Source organism: Procambarus clarkii, unplaced genomic scaffold (assembly GCF_040958095.1).
Source record: "Procambarus clarkii isolate CNS0578487 unplaced genomic scaffold, FALCON_Pclarkii_2.0 HiC_scaffold_566, whole genome shotgun sequence".
In the NCBI taxonomy this organism is placed as follows: Eukaryota; Metazoa; Arthropoda; class Malacostraca; order Decapoda; family Cambaridae; genus Procambarus; species Procambarus clarkii.
The window spans coordinates 38,167-57,249 of NW_027189599.1; positions in this window are offsets into that span (position 1 = coordinate 38,167).

Consider the following 19,083-nt stretch of genomic DNA (forward strand, 5'->3'; position numbering starts at 1 on the left):
AATAAAATAAAAAATAAATATATATATATATATATATATATATATATATATATATATATATATATATATATATATATATATATATATATATATATATATATATATATATATATATATATATATATATATATATATATATATATATATATATATATATATATATATATATATATATATATATATGGCACAACTCTCCTAAACACGAGAGTTAAGTATACAACTTTAGAACACTTTCCCACCAGGAGACTCGAACCCTAGCCAGCACAGAAGCCTTCCAGCAACTGGCATAACAGGTACGCCTTAACCCTCTCCACCACCCGCTCAGACCCTTAAAAGAGATGGTAATTTCGGAGTATTTAAATACCCCAAAGATCAACACCTCCCAAGAGCACCAGAGCAAGTGAGGGGTCATTTAGACGTTAATTTCATCAAGTCCCTGTTAATATGGGAAGACACAGTGTCTCTGCTTAAGGCACAACTCTCCTAAACACGAGAGTTAAGTATACAACTTTAGAACACTTTCCCACCAGGAGACTCGAACCCTAGCAGCACAGAAGCCTTCCAGCAACTGGCATAACAGGTACGCCTTAACCCTCTCCACCACCCGCTCAGACCCTTAAAAGAGATGGTAATTTCGGAGTATTTAAATACCCCAAAGATCAACACCTCCCAAGAGCACCAGAGCAAGTGAGGGGTCATTTAGACGTTAATTTCATCAAGTCCCTGTTAATATGGAAGACACAGTGTCTCTGCTTAAGGCACAACTCTCCTAAACACGAGAGTTAAGTATACAACTTTAGAACACTTTCCCACCAGGAGACTCGAACCCTAGCCAGCACAGAAGCCTTCCAGCAACTGGCATAACAGGTACGCCTTAACCCTCTCCACCACCCGCTCAGACCCTAGAAGAGATGGTAATTTCGGAGTATTTAAATACCCCAAAGATCAACACCTCCAAGAGCACCAGAGCAAGTGAGGGGTCATTTAGACGTTAATTTCATCAAGTCCCTGTTAATATGGGAAGACACAGTGTCTCTGCTTAAGGCACAACTCTCCTACACACGAGAAGTAAGTATACAACTTTAGAACACTTTCCCACCAGGAGACTCGAACCCTAGCCAGCCACAGAAGCCTTCCAGCAACTGGCATAACAGGTACGCCTTAACCCTCTCCACCACCCGCTCAGACCCTTAAAAGAGATGGTAATTTCGGAGTATTTAAATACCCCAAAGATCAACACCTCCCAAGAGCACCAGAGCAAGTGAGGGGTCATTTAGACGTTAATTTCATCAAGTCCCTGTTAATATGGGAAGACACAGTGTCTCTGCTTAAGGCACAACTCTCCTACACACGAGAGTTAAGTATACAACTTTAGAACACTTTCCCACCAGGAGACTCGAACCCTAGCCAGCACAGAAGCCTTCCAGCAACTGGCATAACAGGTACGCCTTAACCCTCTCCACCACCCGCTCAGACCCTTAAAAGAGATGGTAATTTCGTAGTATTTAAATACCCCAAAGATCAACACCTCCCAAGAGCACCAGAGCAAGTGAGGGGTCATTTAGACGTTAATTTCATCAAGTCCCTGTTAATATGGGAAGACACATATTACACTTCCAGTACTGCTGGAAGGCTTCTGTGCTGGCTAGGGTTCGAGTCTCCTGGTGGGAAAGTGTTCTAAAGTTGTATATATATATATATATATATATATATATATATATATATATATATATATATATATATATATATATATATATATATATATATATATATATATATATATATATTTATATGTGTATATCACGAAAATAAACACATGATTAAGAATGTGACAATGTCAGACCACGGAGGAAAAATGAAACAGAAATTTCCTTAAGTACTTTCGTATATTACGAAAGTATGACATATATATGACCTTCTGAAGATGTATTTAATATACGAAAGTACTTAAGGAAATTCCTGTTTCATTTTTCCTCCGTGGTCTGACAATGTCATATATATATATATATATATATATATATATATATATATATATATATATATATATATATATATATATATATATATATATATATATATATATATATATATATATATATATATATATATGTCGTACCTAGGAGCCAGAACGCACTTCTCAGCCTACTATGCAAGGCCCGATTTGCCTAATAAGCCAAGTTTTCCTGAATTAATATATTTTCTCTATTTTTTTTCTTATGAAATGATAAAACTGTTCATTTCATTATGTATGAGTTAAGTTCTTTTCATTTGAGTTAAAACTAATGTAGATATATAACCGAACCTAACCAACCCTAAAATGGTTAACATAAATTGATTGGAATATGTATGTGGACGCTCAGTCAGTGTTACTGTAATTTATATGGTTAACGTTTGAATGACATAGTTTCCCCTCATTGTCACATTTTTGTTACTATTTCGCTGTTCATTCTCACTCTCTCTGAATCCCGTGGACTAATTGTGCTCACGAGTGTTTGTTTAAGGTACGGTAACCATAGGCTTTTTCACACAATAATTTGCAACTATTTAAGAAGAAACATTTCTAAAGATTATCTAAGTTTCTAATAAATATTCTTTTTCCTAACATACAAGTCAATCACACAGTACCTAACTTCAGTCAGAAACACTTTTCTTACTATATCTCATAACGTCTTTTGCATATATATTCCTATCTTAAAAATAACAATTTTAATTCATAACTGGCAACCCCCCTCCCCTCCAGAGCTTTCAAGGCCACCAAACGTCATTCCTTTCCCTTAACCTCTCCCAAATTATCTTTTGCACCAATACACAAACTAGGGGGCTTTATTGCTGAGTGGACGTCGCTCCCGACTCGTAATCCTAGCTCATTCGATCCCCCGGTGATGGCACAAACGGAAATCAGCAGAGTTTCTATCATTCTGATGCCCTCTGTCACTTAGCAGTAAATATGTAAATGAGCGTTAGACAGCTGTTGCAAGCTGCTTCCTGGGTGTGTGTGTGTGTCTGTGTGTGTGTGGAATTTTTTTTTTTAGTTATTAATAATTGATTGATTGGCAGTTGAGAGGCGGGCCGAAAGAGCAGAGCTCAACCCTCGCAAGCACAACTAGGTGAACCCAACTAGATAAATACTAACAAACCACGATCTCGAACAATCAACTACACACACAACTCGATCTCCTCCCCAACTCCCTAAATCACTCTACCTAAGTCATTAAAAAATTGAAACAAATCAATTAATACACCAAAAATACTAACTATAAATAAAGGAACCAAATTTGAGACATACAGCGACTCCAGCGTGGTCTAGTCGGAAGAGAACGTGTTCTCATCTGGATAGATTGCGATCGAGCCTGTCGGAACGGGTGTGTAACTGCAGGGCACAAATATTTGTGTCCCCTCCTGTAGCTGCCTCTGTTTCGACTGGTTTCCTGGATAGCTAGAATTGACCTGGCCCTTGGAAAGTGGGGAAGGGGTGAAATCCGTTGGGCCCACGGATGGATACCTTGGATCCATGGACTTAGGGCAGGTCTAATCACCTGGGATTCGAACCCACGGTGGGAATAAGGGAGGAGATATGGGGAGGGCAAGGGGAAGGATGTTTCCTGGAACCAAACCTCACATAAACCCGGACACTCACACACACACACACCCTCACCCGAACACTCACAGGGGCACTCACACTCACACACACCCATAGACTGTGATAAGGGAGACCATCTGAGGGGACACAGATGGCCTCGTGGTCCCACAGGCATAACCCGACACACACGCAACCGGACTCTCACACACTCACACGGACACTCACAGGATAAACACACACACAGACACACATCCATAGACACAAACTGTGATAAGGGAGACCATCTGAGGGGACACAGATGGCCTCCTGGACCCACAGGTATATATCAATATTTAAATATACATACATATATATAAATATAACATATTTTTAAAAAATAAATAAATAAAATAAAAAATAAATATATATATATATATATATATATATATATATATATATATATATATATATAATATATATATATATATATATATATATATATATATATATATATATATATATATATATATGGCACAACTCTCCTAAACACGAGAGTTAAGTATACAACTTTAGAACACTTTCCCACCAGGAGACTCGAACCCTAGCCAGCACAGAAGCCTTCCAGCAACTGGCATAACAGGTACGCCTTAACCCTCTCCACCACCCGCTCAGACCCTTAAAAGAGATGGTAATTTCGGAGTATTTAAATACCCCAAAGATCAACACCTCCCAAGAGCACCAGAGCAAGTGAGGGGTCATTTAGACGTTAATTTCATCAAGTCCCTGTTAATATGGGAAGACACAGTGTCTCTGCTTAAGGCACAACTCTCCTAAACACGAGAGTTAAGTATACAACTTTAGAACACTTTCCCACCAGGAGACTCGAACCCTAGCCAGCACAGAAGCCTTCCAGCAACTGGCATAACAGGTACGCCTTAACCCTCTCCACCACCCGCTCAGACCCTTAAAAGAGATGGTAATTTCGGAGTATTTAAATACCCCAAAGATCAACACCTCCCAAGAGCACCAGAGCAAGTGAGGGGTCATTTAGACGTTAATTTCATTCAAGTCCCTGTTAATATGGGAAGACACAGTGTCTCTGCTTAAGGCACAACTCTCCTAAACACGAGAGTTAAGTATACAACTTTAGAACACTTTCCCACCAGGAGACTCGAACCCTAGCCAGCACAGAAGCCTTCCAGCAACTGGCATAACAGGTACGCCTTAACCCTCTCCACCACCCGCTCAGACCCTTAGAAGAGATGGTAATTTCGGAGTATTTAAATACCCCAAAGATCAACACCTCCCAAGAGCACCAGAGCAAGTGAGGGGTCATTTAGACGTTAATTTCATCAAGTCCCTGTTAATATGGGAAGACACAGTGTCTCTGCTTAAGGCACAACTCTCCTACACACGAGAAGTAAGTATACAACTTAGAACACTTTCCCACCAGGAGACTCGAACCCTAGCCAGCACAGAAGCCTTCCAGCAACTGGCATAACAGGTACGCCTTAACCCTCTCCACCACCCGCTCAGACCCTTAAAAGAGATGGTAATTTCGGAGTATTTAAATACCCCAAAGATCAACACCTCCCAAGAGCACCAGAGCAAGTGAGGGGTCATTTAGACGTTAATTTCATCAAGTCCCTGTTAATATGGGAAGACACAGTGTCTCTGCTTAAGGCACAACTCTCCTACACACGAGAGTTAAGTATACAACTTTAGAACACTTTCCCACCAGGAGACTCGAACCCTAGCCAGCACAGAAGCCTTCCAGCAACTGGCATAACAGGTACGCCTTAACCCTCTCCACCACCCGCTCAGACCCTTAAAAGAGATGGTAATTTCGTAGTATTTAAATACCCCAAAGATCAACACCTCCCAAGAGCACCAGAGCAAGTGAGGGGTCATTTAGACGTTAATTTCATCAAGTCCCTGTTAATATGGGAAGACACATATTACACTTCCAGTACTGCTGGAAGGCTTCTGTGCTGGCTAGGGTTCGAGTCTCCTGGTGGGAAAGTGTTCTAAAGTTGTATATATATATATATATATATATATATATATATATATTTATATGTGTATATCACGAAAATAAACACATGATTAAGAATGTGACAATGTCAGACCACGGAGGAAAAATGAAACAGAAATTTCCTTAAGTACTTTCGTATATTACGAAAGTATGACATATATATGACCTTCTGAAGATGTATTTAATATACGAAAGTACTTAAGGAAAATTCCTGTTTCATTTTTCCTCCGTGGTCTGACAATGTCATATATATATATATATTATATATATATATATATATATATATATATATATATATATATATATATATATATATATATGTCGTACCTAGGAGCCAGAACGCACTTCTCAGCCTACTATGCAAGGCCCGATTGCCTAATAAGCCAAGTTTTCCTGAATTAATATATTTTCTCTATTTTTTTCTTATGAAATGATAAACTGTTCATTTCATTATGTATGAGTTAAGTTCTTTTCATTTGAGTTAAAACTAATGTAGATATATAACCGAACCTAACCAACCCTAAAATGGTTAACATAAATTGATTGTAATATGTATGTGGACGCTCAGTTAGTGTTACTGTAATTTATATGGTTAACGTTTGAATGACATAGTTTCCCCTCATTGTCACATTTTTTGTTACTATTTCGCTGTTCATTCTCACTCTCTCTGAATCCCGTGGACTAATTGTGCTCACGAGTGTTTGTTTAAGGTACGGTAACCATAGGCTTTTCACACAATAATTTGCAACTATTTAAGAAGAAACATTTCTAAAGATTATCTAAGTTTCTAATAAATATTCTTTTTCCTAACATACAAGTCAATCACACAGTACCTAACTTCAGTCAGAAACACTTTTCTTACTATATCTCGTAACGTCTTTTGGCATATATATCCTATCTTAAAAAATAACAATTTTAATTCATAACTGGCAACCCCCCTCCCCTCCAGAGCTTTCAAGGCCACCAACGTCATTCCTTTCCCTTAACCTCTCCCAAATTATCTTTTGCACCAATACACAAACTAGGGGGCTTTATTGCTGAGTGGACGTCGCTCCCGACTCGTAATCCTAGCTCATTCGATCCCCCGGTGATGGCACAAACGGAAATCAGCAGTTTCTATCATTCTGATGCCCTCTGTCACTTAGCAGTAAATATGTAAATGAGCGTTAGACAGCTGTTGCAAGCTGCTTCCTGGGTGTGTGTGTGTGTCTGTGTGTGTGTGGAATTTTTTTTTTTAGTTATTAATAATTGATTGATTGGCAGTTGAGAGGCGGGCCGAAAGAGCAGAGCTCAACCCTCGCAAGCACAACTAGGTGAACCCAACTAGATAAATACTAACAAACCACGATCTCGAACAATCAACTACACACACAACTCGATCTCCTCCCCAACTCCCTAAATCACTCTACCTAAGTCATTAAAAATTGAAACAAATCAATTAATACACCAAAAATACTAACTATAAATAAAGGAACCAAATTGAGACATACAGCGACTCCAGCGTGGTCTAGTCGGAAGAGAACGTGTTCTCATCTGGATAGATTGCGATCGAGCCTGTCGGAACGGGTGTGTAACTGCAGGGCACAAATATTTGTGTCCCCTCCTGTAGCTGCCTCTGTTTCGACTGGTTTCCTGGATAGCTAGAATTGACCTGGCCCTTGGAAAGTGGGGAAGGGGTGAAATCCGTTGGGCCCACGGATGGATACCTTGGATCCATGGACTTAGGGCAGGTCTAATCACCTGGGATTCGAACCCACGGTGGGAATAAGGGAGGAGATATGGGGAGGGCAAGGGGAAGGATGTTTCCTGGAACCAAACCTCACATAAACCCGGACACTCACACACACACACACCCTCACCCGAACACTCACAGGGGCACTCACACTCACACACACCCATAGACTGTGATAAGGGAGACCATCTGAGGGGACACAGATGGCCTCGTGGTCCCACAGGCATAACCCGACACACAAGCAACGGACTCTCACACACTCACACGGACACACACAGGATAAACACACACACAGACACACATCCATAGACACAAACTGTGATAAGGGAGACCATCTGAGGGGACACAGATGGCCTCCTGGACCACAGGTATATATCAATATTTAAATATACATACATATATATAAATATAACATATTTTTAAAAATAAATAAATAAAATAAAAAATAAATATATATATATATATATATATATATATATATATATATATATATATATATATATATATATATATATATATATATATATATATATATATATATATATATGGCACAACTCTCCTAAACACGAGAGTTAAGTATACAACTTTAGAACACTTTCCCACCAGGAGACTCGAACCCTAGCCAGCACAGAAGCCTTCCAGCAACTGGCATAACAGGTACGCCTTAACCCTCTCCACCACCCGCTCAGACCCTTAAAAGAGATGGTAATTTCGGAGTATTTAAATACCCCAAAGATCAACACCTCCCAAGAGCACCAGAGCAAGTGAGGGGTCATTTAGACGTTAATTTCATCAAGTCCCTGTTAATATGGGAAGACACAGTGTCTCTGCTTAAGGCACAACTCTCCTAAACACGAGAGTTAAGTATACAACTTTAGAACACTTTCCCACCAGGAGACTCGAACCCTAGCCAGCACAGAAGCCTTCCAGCAACTGGCATAACAGGTACGCCTTAACCCTCTCCACCACCCGCTCAGAACCTTAAAAGAGATGGTAATTTCGGAGTATTTAAATACCCCAAAGATCAACACCTCCCAAGAGCACCAGAGCAAGTGAGGGGTCATTTAGACGTTAATTTCATCAAGTCCCTGTTAATATGGGAAGACACAGTGTCTCTGCTTAAGGCACAACTCTCCTAAACACGAGAGTTAGTATACAACTTTAGAACACTTTCCCACCAGGAGACTCGAACCCTAGCTAGCACAGAAGCCTTCCAGCAACTGGCATAACAGGTATGCCTTAACCCTCTCCACCACCCGCTCAGACCCTCAAAAGAGATGGTAATTTCGGAGTATTTAAATACCCCAAAGATCAACACCTCCCAAGAGCACCAGAGCAAGTGAGGGTCATTTAGACGTTAATTTCATCAAGTCCCTGTTAATATGGGAAGACACAGTGTCTCTGCTTAAGGCACAACTCTCCTACACACGAGAAGTAAGTATACAACTTTAGAACACTTTCCACCAGGAGACTCGAACCCTAGCCAGCACAGAAGCCTTCCAGCAACTGGCATAACAGGTACGCCTTAACCCTCTCCACCACCCGCTCAGACCCTTAAAAGAGATGGTAATTTCGGAGTATTTAAATACCCCAAAGATCAACACCTCCCAAGAGCACCAGAGCAAGTGAGGGGTCATTTAGACGTTAATTTCATCAAGTCCCTGTTAATATGGGAAGACACAGTGTCTCTGCTTAAGGCACAACTCTCCTACACACGAGAGTTAAGTATACAACTTTAGAACACTTTCCCACCAGGAGACTCGAACCCTAGCCAGCACAGAAGCCTTCCAGCAACTGGCATAACAGGTACGCCTTAACCCTCTCCACCACCCGCTCAGACCCTTAAAAGAGATGGTAATTTCGTAGTATTTAAATACCCCAAAGATCAACACCTCCCAAGAGCACCAGAGCAAGTGAGGGGTCATTTAGACGTTAATTTCATCAAGTCCCTGTTAATATGGGAAGACACATATTACACTTCCAGTACTGCTGGAAGGCTTCTGTGCTGGCTAGGGTTCGAGTCTCCTGGTGGGAAAGTGTTCTAAAGTTGTATATATATATATATATATATATATATATATATATATATATATATATATATATATATATATATATATATATATATATATATATATATATATATATATATTTATATGTGTATATCACGAAAATAAACACATGATTAAGAATGTGACAATGTCAGACCACGGAGGAAAAATGAAACAGAAATTTCCTTAAGTACTTTCGTATATTACGAAAGTATGACGTATATATGACCTTCTGAAGATGTATTTAATATACGAAAGTACTTAAGGAAATTCCTGTTTCATTTTTCCTCCGTGGTCTGACAATGTCATATATATATATATATATTATATATATATATATATATATATATATATATATATATATATTAATATATATATATATATATATATATATATATATATATATATATATGTCGTACCTAGGAGCCAGAACGCACTTCTCAGCCTACTATGCAAGGCCCGATTTGCCTAATAAGCCAAGTTTTCCTGAATTAATATATTTTCTCTATTTTTTTTCTTATGAAATGATAAAACTGTTCATTTCATTATGTATGAGTTAAGTTCTTTTCATTTGAGTTAAAACTAATGTAGATATATAACCGAACCTAACCAACCCTAAAATGGTTAACATAAATTGATTGGAATATGTATGTGGACGCTCAGTTAGTGTTACTGTAATTTATATGGTTAACGTTTGAATGACATAGTTTCCCTCATTGTCACATTTTTTGTTACTATTTCGCTGTTCATTCTCACTCTCTCTGAATCCCGTGGACTAATTGTGCTCACGAGTGTTTGTTTAAGGTACGGTAACCATAGGCTTTTCACACAATAATTTGCAACTATTTAAGAAGAAACATTTCTAAAGATTATCTAAGTTTCTAATAAATATTCTTTTTCCTAACATACAAGTCAATCACACAGTACCTAACTTCAGTCAGAAACACTTTCTTACTATATCTCGTAACGTCTTTTGCATATATATCCTATCTTAAAAAATAACAATTTTAATTCATAACTGGCAACCCCCTCCCCTCCAGAGCTTTCAAGGCCACCAAACGTCATTCCTTTCCCTTAACCTCTCCCAAATTATCTTTTGCACCAATACACAAACTAGGGGCTTTATTGCTGAGTGGACGTCGCTCCCGACTCGTAATCCTAGCTCATTCGATCCCCCGGTGATGGCACAAACGGAAATCAGCAGAGTTTCTATCATTCTGATGCCCTCTGTCACTTAGCAGTAAATATGTAAATGAGCGTTAGACAGCTGTTGCAAGCTGCTTCCTGGGTGTGTGTGTGTGTCTGTGTGTGTGTGGAATTTTTTTTTTAGTTATTAATAATTGATTGATTGGCAGTTGAGAGGCGGGCCGAAAGAGCAGAGCTCAACCTCGCAAGCACAACTAGGTGAACCCAACTAGATAAATACTAACAAACCACGATCTCGAACAATCAACTACACACACAACTCGATCTCCTCCCCAACTCCCTAATCACTCTACCTAAGTCATTAAAAAATTGAAACAAATCAATTAATACACCAAAAATACTAACTATAATAAAGGAACAAATTTGAGACATACAGCGACTCCAGCGTGGTCTAGTCGGAAGAGAACGTGTTCTCATCTGGATAGATTGCGATCGAGCCTGTCGGAACGGGTGTGTAACTGCAGGGCACAAATATTTGTGTCCCCTCCTGTAGCTGCCTCTGTTTCGACTGGTTTCCTGGATAGCTAGAATTGACTGGCCCTTGGAAAGTGGGGAAGGGGTGAAATCCGTTGGGCCCACGGATGGATACCTTGGATCCATGGACTTAGGGCAGGTCTAATCACCTGGGATTCGAACCCACGGTGGGAATAAGGGAGGAGATATGGGGAGGGCAAGGGAAGGATGTTTCCTGGAACCAAACCTCACATAAACCCGGACACTCACACACACACACACCCTCACCCGAACACTCACAGGGGCACTCACACTCACACACACCCATAGACTGTGATAAGGGAGACCATCTGAGGGACACAGATGGCCTCGTGGTCCCACAGGCATAACCCGACACACAAGCAACCGGACTCTCACACACTCACACGGACACTCACAGGGATAAACACACACACAGACACACATCCATAGACACAAACTGTGATAAGGGAGCCATCATGAGGGGACACAGATGGCCTCCTGGACCACAGTATATATCAATATTTAAATATACATACATATATATAAATATAACATATTTTAAAAAATAAATAAATAAATAAAAAATAAAATATATATATATATATATTATATATATATATAATATAATATATATATTATATATATATCTATATATATATATATATATATATTATATATGGCACAACTCTCCTAAACACGAGAGTTAAGTATACAACTTTAGAACACTTTCCCACCAGGAGACTCGAACCCTAGCCAGCACAGAAGCCTTCCAGCAACTGGCATAACAGGTACGCCTTAACCCTCTCCACCACCCGCTCAGACCCTTAAAAGAGATGGTAATTTCGGAGTATTTAAATACCCCAAGATCAACACCTCCCAAGAGCACCAGAGCAAGTGAGGGGTCATTTAGACGTTAATTTCATCAAGTCCCTGTTAATATGGGAAGACACAGTGTCTCTGCTTAAGGCACAACTCTCCTAAACACGAGAGTTAAGTATACAACTTTAGAACACTTTCCCCACCGGAGACTCGAACCCTAGCCAGCACAGAAGCCTTCCAGCAACTGGCATAACAGGTACGCCTTAACCCTCTCCACCACCCGCTCAGACCCTTAAAAGAGATGGTAATTTCGGAGTATTTAAATACCCCAAAGATCAACACCTCCCAAGAGCACCAGAGCAAGTGAGGGGTCATTTAGACGTTAATTTCATCAAGTCCCTGTTAATATGGGAAGACACAGTGTCTCTGCTTAAGGCACAACTCTCCTAAACACGAGAGTTAAGTATACAACTTTAGAAACACTTTCCCACCAGGAGACTCGAACCCTAGCTAGCACAGAAGCCTTCCAGCAACTGGCATAACAGGTATGCCTTAACCCTCTCCACCACCCGCTCAGACCCTTAGAAGAGATGGTAATTTCGGAGTATTTAAATACCCCAAAGATCAACACCTCCCAAGAGCACCAGAGCAAGTGAGGGGTCATTTAGACGTTAATTTCATCAAGTCCCTGTTAATATGGGAAGACACAGTGTCTCTGCTTAAGGCACAACTCTCCTACACACGAGAAGTAAGTATACAACTTTAGAACACTTTCCCACCAGGAGACTCGAACCCTAGCCAGCACAGAAGCCTTCCAGCAACTGGCATAACAGGTACGCCTTAACCCTCTCCACCACCCGCTCAGACCCTTAAAAGAGATGGTAATTTCGGAGTATTTAAATACCCCAAAGATCAACCTCCCAAGAGCACCAGAGCAAGTGAGGGGTCATTTAGACGTTAATTTCATCAAGTCCCTGTTAATATGGGAAGACACAGTGTCTCTGCTTAAGGCACAACTCTCCTACACACGAGAGTTAAGTATACAACTTTAGAACACTTTCCCACCAGGAGACTCGAACCCTAGCCAGCACAGAAGCCTTCCAGCAACTGGCATAACAGGTACGCCTTAACCCTCTCCACCACCCGCTCAGACCCTTAAAAGAGATGGTAATTTCGTAGTATTTAAATACCCCAAAGATCAACACCTCCCAAGAGCACCAGAGCAAGTGAGGGGTCATTTAGACGTTAATTTCATCAAGTCCCTGTTAATATGGGAAGACACATATTACACTTCCAGTACTGCTGGAAGGCTTCTGTGCTGGCTAGGGTTCGAGTCTCCTGGTGGGAAAGTGTTCTAAAGTTGTATATATATATATTATATATATATATATATAATATATATATATATATTATATATATATATATATATATTTATATGTGTATATCACGAAATAAACACATGATTAAGAATGTGACAATGTCAGACCACGGAGGAAAAATGAAACAGAAATTTCCTTAAGTACTTTCGTATATTACGAAAGTATGACATATATATGACCTTCTGAAGATGTATTTAATATACGAAAGTACTTAAGGAAATTCCTGTTTCATTTTTCCTCCGTGGTCTGACATGTCATATATATATATATATATTATAATATATATATATATATATATATATATATATATTATATATATATATATATATATATATATATATATATATATATATATATATGTCGTACCTAGGAGCCAGAACGCACTTCTCAGCCTACTATGCAAGGCCCGATTTGCCTAATAAGCCAAGTTTTCCTGAATTAATATATTTTCTCTATTTTTTTTCTTATGAAATGATAAAACTGTTCATTTCATTATGTATGAGTTAAGTTCTTTTCATTTGAGTTAAAACTAATGTAGATATATAACCGAACCTAACCAACCCTAAAATGGTTAACATAAATTGATTGGAATATGTATGTGGACGCTCAGTCAGTGTTACTGTAATTTATATGGTTAACGTTTGAATGACATAGTTTCCCCTCATTGTCACATTTTTTGTTACTATTTCGCTGTTCATTCTCACTCTCTCTGAATCCCGTGGACTAATTGTGCTCACGAGTGTTTGTTTAAGGTACGGTAACCATAGGCTTTTCACACAATAATTTGCAACTATTTAAGAAGAAACATTTCTAAAGATTATCTAAGTTTCTAATAAATATTCTTTTTCCTAACATACAAGTCATCACACAGTACCTAACTTCAGTCAGAAACACTTTTCTTACTATATCTCGTAACGTCTTTTGCATATATATCCTATCTTAAAAAATAACAATTTTAATTCATAACTGGCAACCCCCCTCCCCTCCAGAGCTTTCAAGGCCACCAAACGTCATTCCTTCCCTTAACCTCTCCCAAATTATCTTTTGCACCAATACACAAACTAGGGGGCTTTATTGCTGAGTGGACGTCGCTCCCGACTCGTAATCCTAGCTCATTCGATCCCCCGGTGATGGCACAAACGGAAATCAGCAGAGTTTCTATCATTCTGATGCCCTCTGTCACTTAGCAGTAAATATGTAAATGAGCGTTAGACAGCTGTTGCAAGCTGCTTCCTGGGTGTGTGTGTGTGTCTGTGTGTGTGTGGAATTTTTTGTTATTAATAATTGATTGATTGGCAGTTGAGAGGCGGGCCGAAAGAGCAGAGCTCAACCCTCGCAAGCACAACTAGGTGAACCCAACTAGATAAATACTAACAAACCACGATCTCGAACAATCAACTACACACACAACTCGATCTCCTCCCCAACTCCCTAAATCACTCTACCTAAGTCATTAAAAATTGAAACAAATCAATTAATACACCAAAAATACTAACTATAAATAAAGGAACCAAATTTGAGACATACAGCGACTCCAGCGTGGTCTAGTCGGAAGAGAACGTGTTCTCATCTGGATAGATTGCGATCGAGCCTGTCGGAACGGGTGTGTAACTGCAGGGCACAAATATTTGTGTCCCCTCCTGTAGCTGCCTCTGTTTCGACTGGTTTCCTGGATAGCTAGAATTGACCTGGCCCTTGGAAAGTGGGGAAGGGGTGAAATCCGTTGGGCCCACGGATGGATACCTTGGATCCATGGACTTAGGGCAGGTCTAATCACCTGGGATTCGAACCCACGGTGGGAATAAGGGAGGAGATATGGGAGGGCAAGGGGAAGGATGTTTCCTGGAACCAAACCTCACATAAACCCGGACACTCACACACACACACACCCTCACCCGAACACTCACAGGGGCACTCACACTCACACACACCCATAGACTGTGATAAGGGAGACCATCTGAGGGACACAGATGGCCCGTGGTCCCACAGGCATAACCCGACACACACGCAACCGGACTCTCACACACTCACACGGACACTCACAGGGATAAACACACACACAGACACACATCCATAGACACAAACTGTGATAAGGGAGACCATCTGAGGGGACACAGATGGCCTCCTGGACCCACAGGTATATATCAATATTTAAATATACATACATATATATAAATATAACATATTTTTAAAAAATAATAAATAAAATAAAAAATAAATATATATATATATATATATATATATATATATATATATATATATATATATATATATATAGATATATATATATATATATATATATATATATATATATATATATATATATATATATATATATATATATATATGGCACAACTCTCCTAAACACGAGAGTTAAGTATACAACTTTAGAACACTTTCCCACCAGGAGACTCGAACCCTAGCCAGCACAGAAGCCTTCCAGCAACTGGCATAACAGGTACGCCTTAACCCTCTCCACCACCCGCTCAGACCCTTAAAAGAGATGGTAATTTCGGAGTATTTAAATACCCCAAAGATCAACACCTCCCAAGAGCACCAGAGCAAGTGAGGGGTCATTTAGACGTTAATTTCATCAAGTCCCTGTTAATATGGGAAGACACAGTGTCTCTGCTTAAGGCACAACTCTCCTAAACACGAGAGTTAAGTATACAACTTTAGAACACTTTCCCACCAGGAGACTCGAACCCTAGCCAGCACAGAAGCCTTCCAGCAACTGGCATAACAGGTACGCCTTAACCCTCTCCACCACCCGCTCAGACCCTTAAAAGAGATGGTAATTTCGGAGTATTTAAATACCCCAAAGATCAACACCTCCCAAGAGCACCAGAGCAAGTGAGGGGTCATTTAGACGTTAATTTCATCAAGTCCCTGTTAATATGGGAAGACACAGTGTCTCTGCTTAAGGCACAACTCTCCTAAACACGAGAGTTAAGTATACAACTTTAGAACACTTTCCCACCAGGAGACTCGAACCCTAGCCAGCACAGAAGCCTTCCAGCAACTGGCATAACAGGTACGCCTTAACCCTCTCCACCACCCGCTCAGACCCTTAGAAGAGATGGTAATTTCGGAGTATTTAAATACCCCAAAGATCAACACCTCCCAAGAGCACCAGAGCAAGTGAGGGGTCATTTAGACGTTAATTTCATCAAGTCCCTGTTAATATGGGAAGACACAGTGTCTCTGCTTAAGGCACAACTCTCCTACACACGAGAAGTAAGTATACAACTTTAGAACACTTTCCCACCAGGAGACTCGAACCCTAGCCAGCACAGAAGCCTTCCAGCAACTGGCATAACAGGTACGCCTTAACCCTCTCCACCACCCGCTCAGACCCTTAAAAGAGATGGTAATTTCGGAGTATTTAAATACCCCAAAGATCAACACCTCCCAAGAGCACCAGAGCAAGTGAGGGGTCATTTAGACGTTAATTTCATCAAGTCCCTGTTAATATGGGAAGACACAGTGTCTCTGCTTAAGGCACAACTCTCCTACACACGAGAGTTAAGTATACAACTTTAGAACACTTTCCCACCAGGAGACTCGAACCCTAGCCAGCACAGAAGCCTTCCAGCAACTGGCATAACAGGTACGCCTTAACCCTCTCCACCACCCGCTCAGACCCTTAAAAGAGATGGTAATTTCGTAGTATTTAAATACCCCAAAGATCAACACCTCCCAAGAGCACCAGAGCAAGTGAGGGGTCATTTAGACGTTAATTTCATCAAGTCCCTGTTAATATGGGAAGACACATATTACACTTCCAGTACTGCTGGAAGGCTTCTGTGCTGGCTAGGGTTCGAGTCTCCTGGTGGGAAAGTGTTCTAAAGTTGTATATATATATATATATATATATATATATATATATATATATATATATATATATATATATATATATATATATATATATATATATATATATATATATATTTATATGTGTATATCACGAAAATAAACACATGATTAAGAATGTGACAATGTCAGACCACGGAGGAAAAATGAAACAGAAATTTCCTTAAGTACTTTCGTATATTACGAAAGTATGACATATATATGACCTTCTGAAGATGTATTTAATATACGAAAGTACTTAAGGAAATTCCTGTTTCATTTTTCCTCCGTGGTCTGACAATGTCATATATATATATATATATATATATATATATATATATATATATATATATATATATATATATATATATATATATATATATATATATATATATATATATATGTCGTACCTAGGAGCCAGAACGCACTTCTCAGCCTACTATGCAAGGCCCGATTTGCCTAATAAGCCAAGTTTTCCTGAATTAATATATTTTCTCTATTTTTTTTCTTATGAAATGATAAAACTGTTCATTTCATTATGTATGAGTTAAGTTCTTTTCATTTGAGTTAAAACTAATGTAGATATATAACCGAACCTAACCAACCCTAAAATGGTTAACATAAATTGATTGGAATATGTATGTGGACGCTCAGTTAGTGTTACTGTAATTTATATGGTTAACGTTTGAATGACATAGTTTCCCCTCATTGTCACATTTTTTGTTACTATTTCGCTGTTCATTCTCACTCTCTCTGAATCCCGTGGACTAATTGTGCTCACGAGTGTTTGTTTAAGGTACGGTAACCATAGGCTTTTCACACAATAATTTGCAACTATTTAAGAAGAAACATTTCTAAAGATTATCTAAGTTTCTAATAAATATTCTTTTTCCTAACATACAAGTCAATCACACAGTACCTAACTTCAGTCAGAAACACTTTTCTTACTATATCTCGTAACGTCTTTTGCATATATATCCTATCTTAAAAAATAACAATTTTAATTCATAACTGGCAACCCCCTCCCCTCCAGAGCTTTCAAGGCCACCAAACGTCATTCCTTTCCCTTAACCTCTCCCAAATTATCTTTTGCACCAATACACAAACTAGGGGGCTTTATTGCTGAGTGGACGTCGCTCCCGACTCGTAATCCTAGCTCATTCGATCCCCCGGTGATGGCACAAACGGAAATCAGCAGAGTTTCTATCATTCTGATGCCCTCTGTCACTTAGCAGTAAATATGTAAATGAGCGTTAGACAGCTGTTGCAAGCTGCTTCCTGGGTGTGTGTGTGTGTCTGTGTGTGTGTGGAATTTTTTTTTTTAGTTATTAATAATTGATTGATTGGCAGTTGAGAGGCGGGCCGAAAGAGCAGAGCTCAACCCTCGCAAGCACAACTAGGTGAACCCAACTAGATAAATACTAACAAACCACGATCTCGAACAATCAACTACACACACAACTCGATCTCCTCCCCAACTCCCTAAATCACTCTACCTAAGTCATTAAAAAATTAAACAAATCAATTAATACACCAAAAATACTAACTATAAATAAAGGAACCAAATTTGAGACATACAGCGACTCCAGCGTGGTCTAGTCGGAAGAGAACGTGTTCTCATCTGGATAGATTGCGATCGAGCCTGTCGGAACGGGTGTGTAACTGCAGGGCACAAATATTTGTGTCCCCTCCTGTAGCTGCCTCTGTTTCGACTGGTTTCCTGGATAGCTAGAATTGACCTGGCCCTTGGAAAGTGGGGAAGGGGTGAAATCCGTTGGGCCCACGGATGGATACCTTGGATCCATGGACTTAGGGCAGGTCTAATCACCTGGGATTCGAACCCACGGTGGGAATAAGGGAGGAGATATGGGGAGGGCAAGGGGAAGGATGTTTCCTGGAACCAAACCTCACATAAACCCGGACACTCACACACACACACACCCTCACCCGAACACTCACAGGGGCACTCACACTCACAC